This window comes from Macrobrachium rosenbergii, chromosome 10, assembly GCF_040412425.1.
Source record: "Macrobrachium rosenbergii isolate ZJJX-2024 chromosome 10, ASM4041242v1, whole genome shotgun sequence".
NCBI lineage: Eukaryota > Metazoa > Arthropoda > Malacostraca > Decapoda > Palaemonidae > Macrobrachium > Macrobrachium rosenbergii.
In genome coordinates, this window is record NC_089750.1 from 40,462,327 (window position 1) to 40,475,519 (window position 13,193).

At 44.8% G+C, this 13,193-nt stretch overlaps 1 protein-coding gene and 1 long non-coding RNA gene across 5 annotated transcripts in view; one reads left to right on the forward strand and one right to left on the reverse strand.

Moving 5' to 3' along the window:
• LOC136842600 (uncharacterized) overlaps positions 1-11,337 on the forward strand; it is a 163,546-nt gene extending 152,209 nt beyond the window's left edge. For both annotated transcript variants that reach the window (XR_010854278.1, XR_010854277.1), the window contains one exon: positions 11,231-11,337. This is a non-coding gene — a long non-coding RNA (uncharacterized lncRNA). The remainder of the gene's footprint in view (positions 1-11,230) is intronic.
• LOC136842599 (peptidyl-prolyl cis-trans isomerase-like 3) overlaps positions 1-13,193 on the reverse strand; it is a 341,106-nt gene that overhangs the window by 271,955 nt on the left and 55,958 nt on the right. The gene's annotated exons all lie outside the window — the stretch shown is intronic.

Genomic DNA, 13,193 nt, shown 5'->3' on the forward strand with positions numbered 1-13,193 from the left:
ACACCGCGGATGCTGCTTGTCTTTCTGTGATTTCTGGTAAGGAGGCTATCTCCTTCCCGCTTTGGGAGGCGTGGAGGGATAACGCGGTACGACAGATCCCACTGGAGACCCAGCCACTGGAAACCGACTCCGGAGTCAGGCGGACTTCTCTGTTCAGTTGGAAACCCACCGACTCCAGGAAGCTGATGACCATGGCCGTACCTTCTCCGGCATTCTAGAACTGTTGGTGCCTCAAATTATCCAATCGCCTAGGTACGCTTGCTAGAAGTCCTCGGACCGAGTTGCTGAACTACGTGTCCGGCCAGTTTTGTAAATATCCTGGGTGCAAATATTTAGACCGAAAGGCATGACCCTGAAGGAGTAGGCTTGATTCCCCGAGTCTGGAAACCCAGGAATCTGAGAGAAGCCCGCGTTAACCGGGACGGATAGTAAGCATCTGAAAGACCGAGTAGAGGTGGTGACGGCTCCACGCGGGAAGTAGAGTGTTGAATGTGAAGATGCGTAAATTTGTCGTGATTTTTATGTAATGATTTAGACGCGACAGATCCAGAATCACTCTTTGCTGATCGAGTCTTCTTTGGGAACAGTGAACAACCTGCCTTGAAACTTAGGGTGCCTTACTTCTCTTTATTGCTCATTGTTGAGCAGTTCAAGCAATATGTCCTGTAGGACTCTTTGAGGGTGGCTGGTAAAACCTTGGATCAGAGGAGGGGGTCTTTGGTCCAGCTCCATCTCTAGACCTTGGGACACACGCTGTGTGCCCAAGGGCTGAAGGACCACTGGTCTCTGAACCAGTAAAGGCTACCACCTACCTGACTGTTCAGGGAGGAAGCGGTTTGTTTCCTCTACTATCGCCCAGGTTTACCTCTTGGGCGGTGTTGGACTTGCTTCTGTGGTGGGCCCGACTCCTTCCCTTGCACTCCTATTAAGGTGTCAGTGAAAACCCACGGCCTTCATAGGTAGGATTGTGTCGGTGAGGCTAATGCGACGAGGGTGCAGCAAGGAATGGGCTGGTTGGACCCAGCACGTATTGTTGGGGATGAGCTGAGGTGGAGGGCCAGCGACTGCAGAGACCGGGACAGCTTGAACTACCGCCTGATGATGAGGCCTCTTGTGTCTCCTGAACCGCTACCACTCTTGGGGTCTGGGGGCCGGCCAGATTCTGGGTCTTACGCTTATAAGCCGAGATACCCCAGCGAGCGGGCACCTGGTTAGCTCCTCTAGTAGCCTCCCTGAGCACACCTAGCCACCTCTCTGGGAAGAGGTTAGGGCCCCAGATAGAGCTCTTCATGAGCTTGTTAGGCTCATGACGTATGGTGGCTTCGGCAAAGATGAATTTCCTACATTCAATCTTAGCCATCATGAAATCAAAGAGGTCTGTCTGAAACCCTGCTAACAGGGATTTAGCCAGAACCTGAAAGAAGGGCTCATCTGCACAGGAGACGGCAGTCGCTTCTGTGAGGCAGACGGAGTCTGCCGACCGGGCTAGCCTTAGCCGGGCCTCAAATTCTGCCTCAGTAGGGCTTCCGAGTTTAGGAAGCTGTTTCGCCTAATTGTCGACGATTGGTGTTAGCCCAGCTTTCCCCACAGTAAAGGTGGACTACGCCACTCCAGAACTCTCACCCCTGGGAATACCAGGGATGGAGTCTGGTCCCTTAGTTGGAGGCAGGGGCTGTCAAGCATGCTCGAGTCGAGCCAGAGCCACTTTCTTTGTTCACATGAGTCAAACTCTATCACCCAGGGCGAGCATAGTATAGCTGCTCCCTTTGAAAGGTGTAAGTTTCTAGGTTATCTTGCCTCAAGCAATTCGTAAGAGTGCGCAGGAGAGCCGACTGAGCTTGGTCCCTAGGGAAGATCACTGCCCTCTAGGACCTTGTTCAGCCAAGTACCCAGGTTTCCTCCCACAAAGCCTAACTAAGCCTGGGTAAGGGGCAGGAGACTGATGAGAACCCAAGTCTTCTCTTAACCGCCCTTCGTACAAGACCTTCAACAGTCAGGAGTACCTCGTGCTGAATGGCACGGAGGGCAAAACGCCAAGGGTTCCTTTGACATCGAAGGAGGGAGATCGCTGTTAGATAGCATACTATGGTTCGACTCTAGGCGAGCTACTCCGCCAGTATGTTATCATGGCTGGTAAAAGCTCCGAGATTTTTGTGAACTTAGACTCAACCTCCGGGCCGAACCTCTCGAACAATGAGTTTGCAAACGCCCGGATCAAAAGGCAGGCTGGCGAGGAGGGCTTGGTTTGATGCCCTTCATTTCTGCGCCTTGCCGAGGTTCCAGGTTTGCTCCTCGGAGGCTATGTGGTACGGGACCTTAGCCTTCGACGTGGGGAAGATGGCTCTGGAAGACGAGGACTTAAAGCCCTTCGCTTTCCATGAAGTCTTCAGCTTCAACTTGGGACTGCTGATGGAACCTGTCACCTGCTGTAAAGACTTGCAAACCTGCAAAGGAAGACAGGAATATGGGGAGTCAAAAGGGGCCCCGCCTCTTACAACTCACTTACTCGTACCCACCACCCGTCCGCTCTAAAGTTCATCGGTTCCAGGTCCAAGTCTAACGCGGCGACATCCTCCGACACCTCCGCATACAGATATCCCTCTTGGGTGGCGGTCGCATCCCGGATCTGCCGGATGATGGGGTTAGCCAACTCCTCTCTGAACCGCAGCAGCACCCGGCGCCGGGTAAAGCAGGTCCCGCAACCGCCGACATAAGGCTTCCCGACGGAACGCTTTCCAACCCAGCTACCCAGGCGCCGAGAGACTAAGGGAAGTCTTCTTGAGGACTCATTCACTGTAAGAGAACCTGACAATTAGTTGAACGGAAAGAAAGCCCGAACCATATAAGCACTACACAGATATGAGGAACGAATAGATAAGAAGTTATATCTACCGACTCGACTCCGGATGCCAGCGCGACAGAGTGAAGCAAACCACAGCCGCCGGGGTGCCAAACAATTAGATCATCTAACCGACCGCACAGCCAGCAGGTCCGCACACCACGTACCCATACAGTTGCTGGAGAAGCGGTGCACCCCGGCCTCGCTGCCAAATCGCAACAGTCTGTATGTAAAAAGTACATGAACCTACCACCTAAGCAGCCTGGTGCTGGAAGGCCAGGAGAGCTACCAATCGGAATGTTCCGTGGAGAGAAACCCTCGTCAGATGAGACCACCAAGCCATAACTTAAACAGAGTGGAAGGTAAGCATTTCCGTCACCGGAACATCTGAACGGAAAGTGTGAGACAACAGGGACCCACCACAAGGCCAAGTTAGCAAAAAGACGTGAACTCAGGTGGAGCACCGGACTCAATAAACACATAAATAAGTTTAGTGGCGGAGAGAGAAGCTCACTTGCCAGATAATATAAATATATAAATATACAAGTAATGGTAAAAATGAGAAATCAACTCCTCGGAGACCGAGGTATCCTCCTCTCATTCACCTCCTTCGACCTCCCGGCCAGGGAAACAAAGGTGGGTGAGGTGCCCGTCATGAAAGGCCAAGTATAATATAAGCCGGAGCAGGCGTCAACAACCCAACCAAAGCAACCCGACGGAGAGAGGTTAAGATCAAGGAAAAAATGTTCGAAACCCGCTCGATCTTGGAGAGTGGTAAACGAAACATCAAAACAAACACAGCGCTGCCGGGGACTAGTTCTGGGAGGGAACGAATCTCACCAGAGTGGAGTCCCCAACTCGAGAAAACGCCCATCTAGCCACCCCACGCAGTGCTGCAAGAGCTGGCCTGAGATGAGGGAGGGGAGAGAGGGTGGGGGGGCGGGGAGAGGAGTAGGCTAAGAGAGTGAAAACAGGAGACAAGGGAAAATGATTCACCCGCTCGACTGCAAGCACACGCCACACCAAGAAACATAATATGAGCTTGGCAGGACAAGCCTACTCCTGAGGGAAGGGATGCGACCAAGAACTCAACGCCCGACTCCTGACTAGGCAAAGCTCAGGTGAATTCTAGCTTAGGCATACTAGGCTAACGGAAAGGAGTAAGGGAAGGGTGGGAGGAAGGAACACAGGGAGAGAAATTCTGTGCCGAGAACCAACCAGGACCGGAAAGGAGGCAAAAAAGGCAACTAGCCTAGAGGAGGCACACCCAATGAACTCTACTCCCTTCAAAAAGAAGGGGGAGAACAAAGGGGCTCACTCTGCCACCCCAAAAACGGCCATGGAGGAAACAGCAACAAAACTCCCTCAACCTGATGATCCGCCCCACACCTCTAACCTATGAGGAGGGCGAGAGGACAAGGAAGCAATACAGCCTAACATGATAGGCAAGGGAGAAAAACTCCACACACACAGGCAAAATAAAAACCATCACAGTGCAAACAATATACATAAGAATTATTTTAAGAATAATGTGCTTCATGCGAGGTGCGTGAGCCTACCTCGGAGGAGCGGCCAGACCTAGAGCTGACGCTACCCCGAAGAGGCAACAAAATATATATATAGGCACCAACACGAAATATAATAATAATATTAGTAAATAAGTAAGACCAACTAGGAACTCATCCTGGAGGGAGACCTAAGCGTGGGTATGACGGAACCCCATAGGGGACTTCATGGGGTCATTAAAAATGAAACAAACTCCAATAAACCACCGAGGGAACACCGCCAGGAAGAGATCCGGGGGAAAAGATAGCAATATAACGACAAGGAGACAACCGACAGAAAAGACTGAAGGGGCAGCTCTGGTCGGCATGGCTGGCTAGGGGACGCCGTGGCGTCATAACAACAATCTCATAATTGTGAAATATGGACAGATGCAGCCAAACTTATCGAAAAAACCCCACAATAAGATGGTACTTAACTTAGAGATGGTGAAACTGCTAGAAGACATGGCGAAAAGCAGGAAAACACCCAAAAAAGCACAAGCACAAAATTCCAAGTGCAAACAGTCACGTGCTAGAAAATGGAATGAAGTAGATGGCGATGGTGTCGCCGGTCTGGCGGACGCCTGTGCATGGGGGCTGTAACGGCTCACCGCCTTCCGGGTTTTGACATAGGATGTCTATCGCCGAGGTAGCTCTGTGGTTGTGATCCTTTCACTCACCCTTGGTTATACCGACGTCTTCCTTAGGGAAGACACTCGATCTGGGGGTAGTAACCCCAGCATTCCTGAAAGCTCTTTTTCTCTGGTATATCTAGCAATTTATACCTAGAAATTCGTGTTAGTATGGAATTTCACCTGCTGACACGGGGCTGGACTCAGAAATAATAATAATAATACTGTACAGTAATAATAATTAATAATAATAATAATAATGAGGCTGAGAATGTAGGCAGTTGGGGGTCCGCTGCAAGTTCCCTGGCCCTGCAGTAAACATGAAAAACAAAATGGGATCTCATCACCTAGACTAGGAGTGGCAGGTGGTGCTGGAGACTTCTGGAAGAAAGTGTCTAGCCTAGACTGCACACTTTTCTTCAACTGCTTCTCCTTCAACATCTTGTAGAATGTTACAAGATCCATCATCCCTCTGCAAATCTTCTCTCAAACCTGGCAGTAGGGGTCTCAGCCTCAAATGCTGCCAAACATTTCGCTGAGTAAAACTTTCTGCCAAGCCCTTGGCAATTAATGCTCTGACCTGTGGTTGTGGTACCTTCCTCCTCCTTGATCATCTACTCCAGTTCAATGAGGTCTCTCCGATGACACCCTCCTCGGGATGCCAGCAGCCGGGTGACATCCTCGGCTTCCAAGCTCAATTTCAGCCTCTCTTACTTAGGCCCAATGAATTTTCTTTTGTCACAGGCTCTACATCTTCTGCCTGCTCAAAGCCCTCAAAACTAGCCCACAAACTGCAGACACAGTTTCTTCCATGCCCCATGCAAAGTCGTCACCTTTACTTCGTCCCAAGCAAGTGCGATGTTCCTCACAGCATCTGCAATGTTGTAGCCCTTCCAAAATTCTTTCAGGGTCAACTCCTTGTTACTTTCAACGGCCCTTAAAGCAGAGTGTATTGTCCTCCTCAGGTAGTATGCCTTGAAGTTAGCAATGACTCCCTGGTCCATTGGCTGTATCAGTGATGTTGTATTTGGTGGTAGATACACCACCTTCACATTAGGGTTCATGTTACTAAGGTTAGCTGGGTGACCAGGGGCATTGTCTAATACAAGCAGGACCTTAAAAGGCAGACCCTTCAAGGCACAATACTTTTCTGCTGCTGGCACAAAGTGGTCATTGAACCAGTCCTCGAAGACCATCAAGGTAACCCAAGCTTTCTTGTTGGACTTCCAAATGATGGGGAGCTACCTTTGAATATGCCTCAAAAACTCCTGGGATTTTCTGCTGGCACATTAGCAAGGGCTTAAGCTCAAATCGCCACTAGCATTGGCCCCAAAGAGCAAAGTCAGCCTCCTACTAGTCCTTATACTGTTGACCTCCTCCTTGGAAATGTATGCTGACGGGCATTCTTTCCAAAATAACCCTTGTCTCATCTACATTAAATAAATACCTGGTCAGCAGTGTAACCTCCATCCCTAATTATCTCAGCCAGCCACTAGGGACACTTTCTGCTGCTATGCTATCAGCACTAGGTTTTACCTTGCAACTTTACATCGTGCAAATTTGCATGTGACTTAAATCGGTTAAACCAACGTGTACTGGCGGAAAACTCTTCACTAGCACTCCCTGCCCCACACTTCTTCAATTACTGCCGCATGCAGCTCCCTAGCCTTTCTTGAATCAGACTAGGACTACCCAGAACACGTCGTTAGTTCTGGACTTCAAGTCAAATCAACAATAACTTCTCCATCTCCACCACGTTCTGATTGAGTTCCCCATTGGATGGGTTTATATCGTACTCTGCTAGCACTCTCCTAGGCCCGCGTTCGATTCTCCGACCAGCCAATGAAGAATTAGAGGAATTTATATCTGGTGATAGAGATTCATTTCTCGTTATAATGTGGTTCGGATTGCACAGTAAGTTCTTGAGACTGACAAGGGGCTTTGGACTAATGCAGAGACAGGCCTTGTCAAAGTCTTTGTTTAGAATTATTGAAGCCTTATCTTTTGCTGAGCTTTTTCCCAGTACAATCGCTCCTGCACTGTGCCAGCTTAAGAAATTTGTGGCACCATCTGGTATTAAAGCGTGGGAGGAGTCTTAGATTGTTTTTACTTGCTTGGACGAAGATTTTACTAACTTGATTTTGAAGAAGAGGAGAACAGTTGTGCTCCTATCAGTTTGTCTGATGTCTCCTATCAGAGGATGACAGCTATTTTAGTTTCCTCTTTAGATTGCCTTCTCAATCCGACTTTGTAAGGCAGTAAGGAGGATATTTTGCACGGGAAAATAAAGAGATTTGCTTAGGACAGTTTGATCCAGGCATGAAAAGGCCTGCTCCTGCCTTTCCCTTCAGGCCTCCATTCAAAGTTTGTCCCTCCTTATCACAGGACTCGTCAGGTGCTAAGACCTTTGCAAGTCTACATCAGGCTTCGGTAAGGGTGAACTGCTCAAATTATTAGAAAGAAATGGAGTTTTCAACTCCTATGTTCCTGTAAGAGGCTGACTGCAGGCCTTCTGGCATGTTCAGAGAAACTTGGGAGCAGACCACTGGGTGTTGGAGGTACTAAAAGAGGGCTATGTAGTTCTGTTTCTGTCTCCTCCTCAGATGTCGTCTCCTGTAGCCTTTTTGTCATGTCTTCATGAGCATAAGAAGTATCAGGTGTTTCGCAAAGAGGTGATATCATTGTTAAAGAAGAATGTAATAGAGCAGGAGTCAGGAACTCCCCAGGGTTTTACAACCAACTTTTACTAGAGCCAAAGGTGTACGGAGGTTGGCACCCAGTTCTTGATGTGTAGAGACTCAACACATTCATTCATCTGTCTGTCCCCCTCTCCACAGAATCATCCTGCATTATACTGGCAGTGATTCAGTAGAACAATTGGATGATATCAGTGGACATGTAGGTTGTGTATTTCCACATTCTGATAAATCCTCAGTCGTGCAAGTTCCTACGATATGTACGTTATTTGCAGGGATATTGTTTCAGTTCAGGGTCCTTTGTTTCAGCCTGTGTACAGTGCCTTGGGTATCACGAGGAGTTTGTTTCCTCTTATGGTGTCACCCTTTAAGGGTGAGACTTCTTCTCTACTTAGACAGTTGGTTAATGTTGGCCAACTCTTTTGGCGGAATTCAGAGCTAAGGATCTGTTACTTTGTCTGGCTCAGTTGGGGGCATCAAGATCAATTTTCAAGTCTGCCCTGATTCCAGCTTGGTCCAGGTTCTGTCTGGGGATGAGGATAGACTCGCAATTTTCAGGCTATTCTGTCAGAGAAATGAGTAGACCACTTGTTGCATCTTGTAGAATATCAGCCCTTTAGGAAGCTTTCTCTGTTGGGACATGTGGAAAAAATTTCAGATTAATTTAGGCTCAGGATGCTGCCAATTCAGTTCTATTTGAAAAAAAATTGGGACAAGTCTCTGTCTGACTCTCATCACATCTTGATTCCTTTAAGTCTTCGTGAGATGTTAACATGGTGGAAGGATCGTTGAAGACTGCTGATAGGCTCATCCCTCGGAATAATGAGCCTGAAACTCACCATGTTTTAAGACACTTCAGTGGGGAGGTTGGGAGCATATCTAAACCCTAGAGATGCTCATGATGTTATCATCATAAGAGAATGAGTGATGGCTTTATGGAAGTTTGCTTCAATGCAAACATCTGGTCAGAGAAAGGATCTTAGCAGTATTTTTCAGACAATATGACCTCTCTGGCATATGTCAGGAACCAGGGTGGTCCGAGGTCAGAGACAATGTTTCTCATGGCAGAGAATTACTTTTGTGGGCCAAAGCCAGGAACATAGTTTTGGATCCACAGTTCATTCCAGGGAAGAACAATGTTTTAGTGGATCAGTTGAGCAGAAAAGGACATATCCTGCTTACAGAGTGGTTGTTCCATCTGGAAGTCTGCCAGTCAGTATGGAGTCTGTGGGAAGCACCAAATGTGGACTTAATTCGCAATGTCGATGAAAAGGAACTCCCAGTGTGTTGTTCTCCATGCCAGGATCCTCAGTTATGGGCAGTGGACACATTTCTTCAAGAATGATCTAATTCAAGAATGATCTAATCTTGACACTTACGCCTTTCTCCCATTCTCAGTAATAAGGAAAGTTCTGGACAGTTTTTGGGAAGCAAGAATTGCAGAATGACTCTTGTAGCACCTTGGTGGCCTCAGAGAGAATGGTTTCCGGAACTTCCGGCTTTGTCTGTAGATCTCCCTTGAATTCTTGAAGTTACAGAAGGATCTACTCAGACAACTGAATTCCATGCTTGGAGGCTCTTGACCGTCTCCTCTGAGTGAGAGGGTTTTCTGCCATTCCAAATCTATCCCCAAATCACAGCTAGAGATAACCTTGGCTTTGAATCAGAGGCGATGGTTTGAGTAATGCTTTAGGGGTCGTTTGTAGGATTTCCAACAACTGCACCTCTATAGAAAACATCATTAAGTTTTTTCACTTTTTTAGATATAGTAAAAAAGTTTTCATTGGCTGTTGTTTGAGGGTAAGATCCATTGGTATCCTCGGTTTTGTCTCATGTAATTGGATCTCTCCAATGATACAGAGCTTGAGAAGGTGTTGAGATCATTTGAGATTGAAGTCCCCAGAGTTCAGTATCAATCTCTTTCATGGAACTTAGACAAAGTTTTGGCGTTTTTATATGCACTTGCCATTGAGCATTTGGAACCAGCTTCTTGGAGGTTTCTGACTATGAAAACTCCCCTTTCGTTTGCTCTAGTGACAGCAAAGGAGTGAGCTGCAATCATTCTCCACAAGGTAGGCTTCTGTAAAGGTGACTATTTTATAATTTCCAGCTTTTGTTCAGAGCTAAGAATGATGTTATGATAAGCTGTTACCATGAACTGTTAGCAATTGAAACATATTTAGTAGGTTGTGGCTTGTAAGGCAGAATTAACCATTTGTTTTTTAGTGGTAGAAAACCTAACACTCTCTTGTCTAAGAGTGCATTGTCTGTTTTTGTTTAGCTTTGAGTAAGTCTAGTGCATGAAAAGTTTGATCCAGATCTTTTACCTTTATTGAAGGTAAATATTCATATTGTAAGAGTGGTTGCTACTTCATTTAGTTTTTTGAACATTGTGTCACTTGAGGATGTGATTAATGATGCATGAAGTGCAGTTTGTTCTGCTCATTATTTTCAAGATATAGAATTGTGTTCAGGAAATGTAAACCCTTAGTCTGCTAGTAGCAGCGCAGCAGCCTTTTTCTTGAAACAAAAGAAAGAGCCATCTTTAGCTGTAGTTTTTAACCTTGGTGTTAGCTTTTGGGAAGTATGAAGGTACATGTGTTGTAATAGAGCCTACTTTGTATCACAGGTATCTTATTTTGTTGACCCATTTTTCAAGTTTCTGACCTATGCACAGCGGTCCATCATGCCGCCAATTCATTCTACAGTTAAAGCATTTTTCTCCATAAGGCTGCTTCTTGTTGACACATGAGAGCCTTGTTCTGAGTTGATTTGAACAGATTTTGTCGGTTGCATTACCCACCACCCTTTCTCTCAATGTGGAATCTGCCATCTTTAAACAGAAGCAGATTCTTTCCCAAATATAACTTCATAATAAAGTTTATTATTTGGATACTTGCCTACAGTTAAGTACAGCCCACCTAGCCTCCCCACAACTTAGTGGGCTGTCAAGGAGAATTCTGACAAGAGCTAAAACATTCCAAACACACTTGGTGGAAAACAGGTGAACTAGGGATCTTCTTTAGTTTGAATGCCTACTTGCCTATCAGCGCAGAGATATAAGCTATCTTTAACATTATGTAAATATCCAAATAAAAACTTTTTTTTATGAAAATTTATATGGTTACTGTTAAGTTACTTAGGTTAAGCCATTAAGGCACTTAGGTTAAGGAAGATTTCATGGCCATTACAATTTAAAAGAGAGGGGACTGTTTAACGTGAATGAGTTTTTCGTGAATAAAGTAATTGCATAAGACTTAATTTTTTTGTTATTCTTTCACAGACTGCTGATAAAAATCCTATTACCTGTAAGCCTCGTTGTCAGTAATCTGCTCCTTTGGAAAGTTCCACTAAATCCACAACACCACTTTTAATTCTTCTTAAAACTAGAGATTCTTTGTTTAAAGATACTGTATACCTGCAACCAGAGGATTCTTTTGTTTTAAGAATGCTGGTAGCACTTTCAGCTGGCAATCGTGATTTCAGAATAATGGTCACCATGTTTGCTTATTTTTCCAGGGTTTTATGATACAAACTGGTGATCCAACTGGAACAGGTAAAGGAGGACAATCTATTTGGGGTCACAAATATGAAGATGAAGTAAGAGATGATTTAAAGATGCAACAGGTGAACATAACTACATTTTATGTACATAGTAATGATTTGACCAGATTGACAAGAATTGCCATCTTGCATACTCAAGGTAAGTTTAGGAATTCCAGATTTCAATATCATGTTTATCATGGAGCATAGTTTATGATGACAACTAGTAGATCACAAAAAGGGGCAAAGATTCCTAGTGTGGTTGTAATAGTTTATTTATTTCATTCCCAAGGTACATGGGAAGGTTTCTAGTGGAAGACATATCCCAAGCCTTCATGGAATTAAGCAGTTATTGGGTCTTTTGAGTGTAGCTTTGGCATATTCTTATAGATAAGCTGCTGTGTGTGAGGCCAGTTTCTACATACCTAGCCAAACCAAAACAAATGCATAATGAGGATGGGTGTATTCTTGTGATAAATTTTTGGTTAGCTGTGGAATGCTACTCTTCTTGGCCAGCATTCAGGTTCATAAGTGACGTGGAAAACGTCCAAAAGTAGGGTAAGAAGTTGAGCAATTAGTATGTGTAGCTGTTACATTTACATTGATCTCAAGAATAGGACCAATAGTTTTATGTTTGTTTCCTTTTACATTCATGATGTTTCCTTTTACATTCATGATGTTTCCTTTTACATTCATGATGTTTCCTTTTACATTCATGATAAGTATGCTAGCCATATCTTTGGTAGATTTAGTCCCCAGACATTCCCTAGAACAAAAAGTGTGCCTGCTTTTACACCTCCCTGAGTATGCATTAGGGGTGAAAACTGGTCATTGCTATGGGTTAATTTTTTTAACATCATCTGCAATCTTGTTCCTCAGGAAACATTGACATGGGCTCCATAATAATTTACTCTTCCCAAGGTATATTTCTTGCATTGTTCACTCTTGCTGATTGTTGAGTGTTGGTAATTAAGTATATTTCCCTTAATTTTGCTCCTCTTTTTTCTTTACTTGCCATCACAAACTTTGTTAGCAGATCTGTAAATATATACAGCCTTTATTAGAAGGGACAGGTGTTTTCCCATTTTTACTGTTGAGAAGTGTTCAGTTAATTTATTTAAGAATAAACACAAGTAGGGACTGCTTTATGCCTGGGATACATTCTAGATAGAAGGACACTGAGAAAATTGGAAGATAATGGGATATCATTAGGGCACTGAACTGAGCGAATCTGTTATGAGATACAACTATAATGTACTGTTTTCTTACTGCACATTAGGACTGTAGCTACTTAGTCTGTGTCTAGCTTCACTAACAGTTGTGTCTTATTGATCTGCACTTTTATAAAGATGCCATATATATACTGTATATATATTATATATAAATATTTATATATAACAGGTTTTGACATAGGTAAAACCTATTTTTGGTAGTCACTGTTGAGTCCTCAAGGAGTTTGCCAGGTATTGTGTTGTAATGATTAATATTATATATAACAAATGGTGGAGTATATAATGGACTCAAAGATAAGAGGGCACTTTCCCTTATCTTCAGCAGAGCTGAACCCAGTTTTTCCAACGTCAAAAGAACCTGCAAGAAAGGGAAATGACTATTGTGCATGCGCATCTGCCCTCTTGTTTACAACCAGCTGTTAAAGACCAAGGAGCCATTACTCTCTTGGTCAATGAAGATGATCCCTGCCCAAACCCATGCCTTTTCGCTGTGAAGTGAGAAGGTTTTGAGGATTCAACAGCAAATACCAAAAATATGTTTTTCCTACGTCAAAACCTGTTTTTTGATAGAGTAGTTGCTTGTTTCGTCCTCAAGGAGCTCTACAAAGAAATTGACAAGTGATGAAAAAGGCTTAAGCTTTCAATTTTTAATCCCAACACCGCAAAGGAAAAAAACATTTCTGGTCTGAGGTCAAGCCACAAATTTC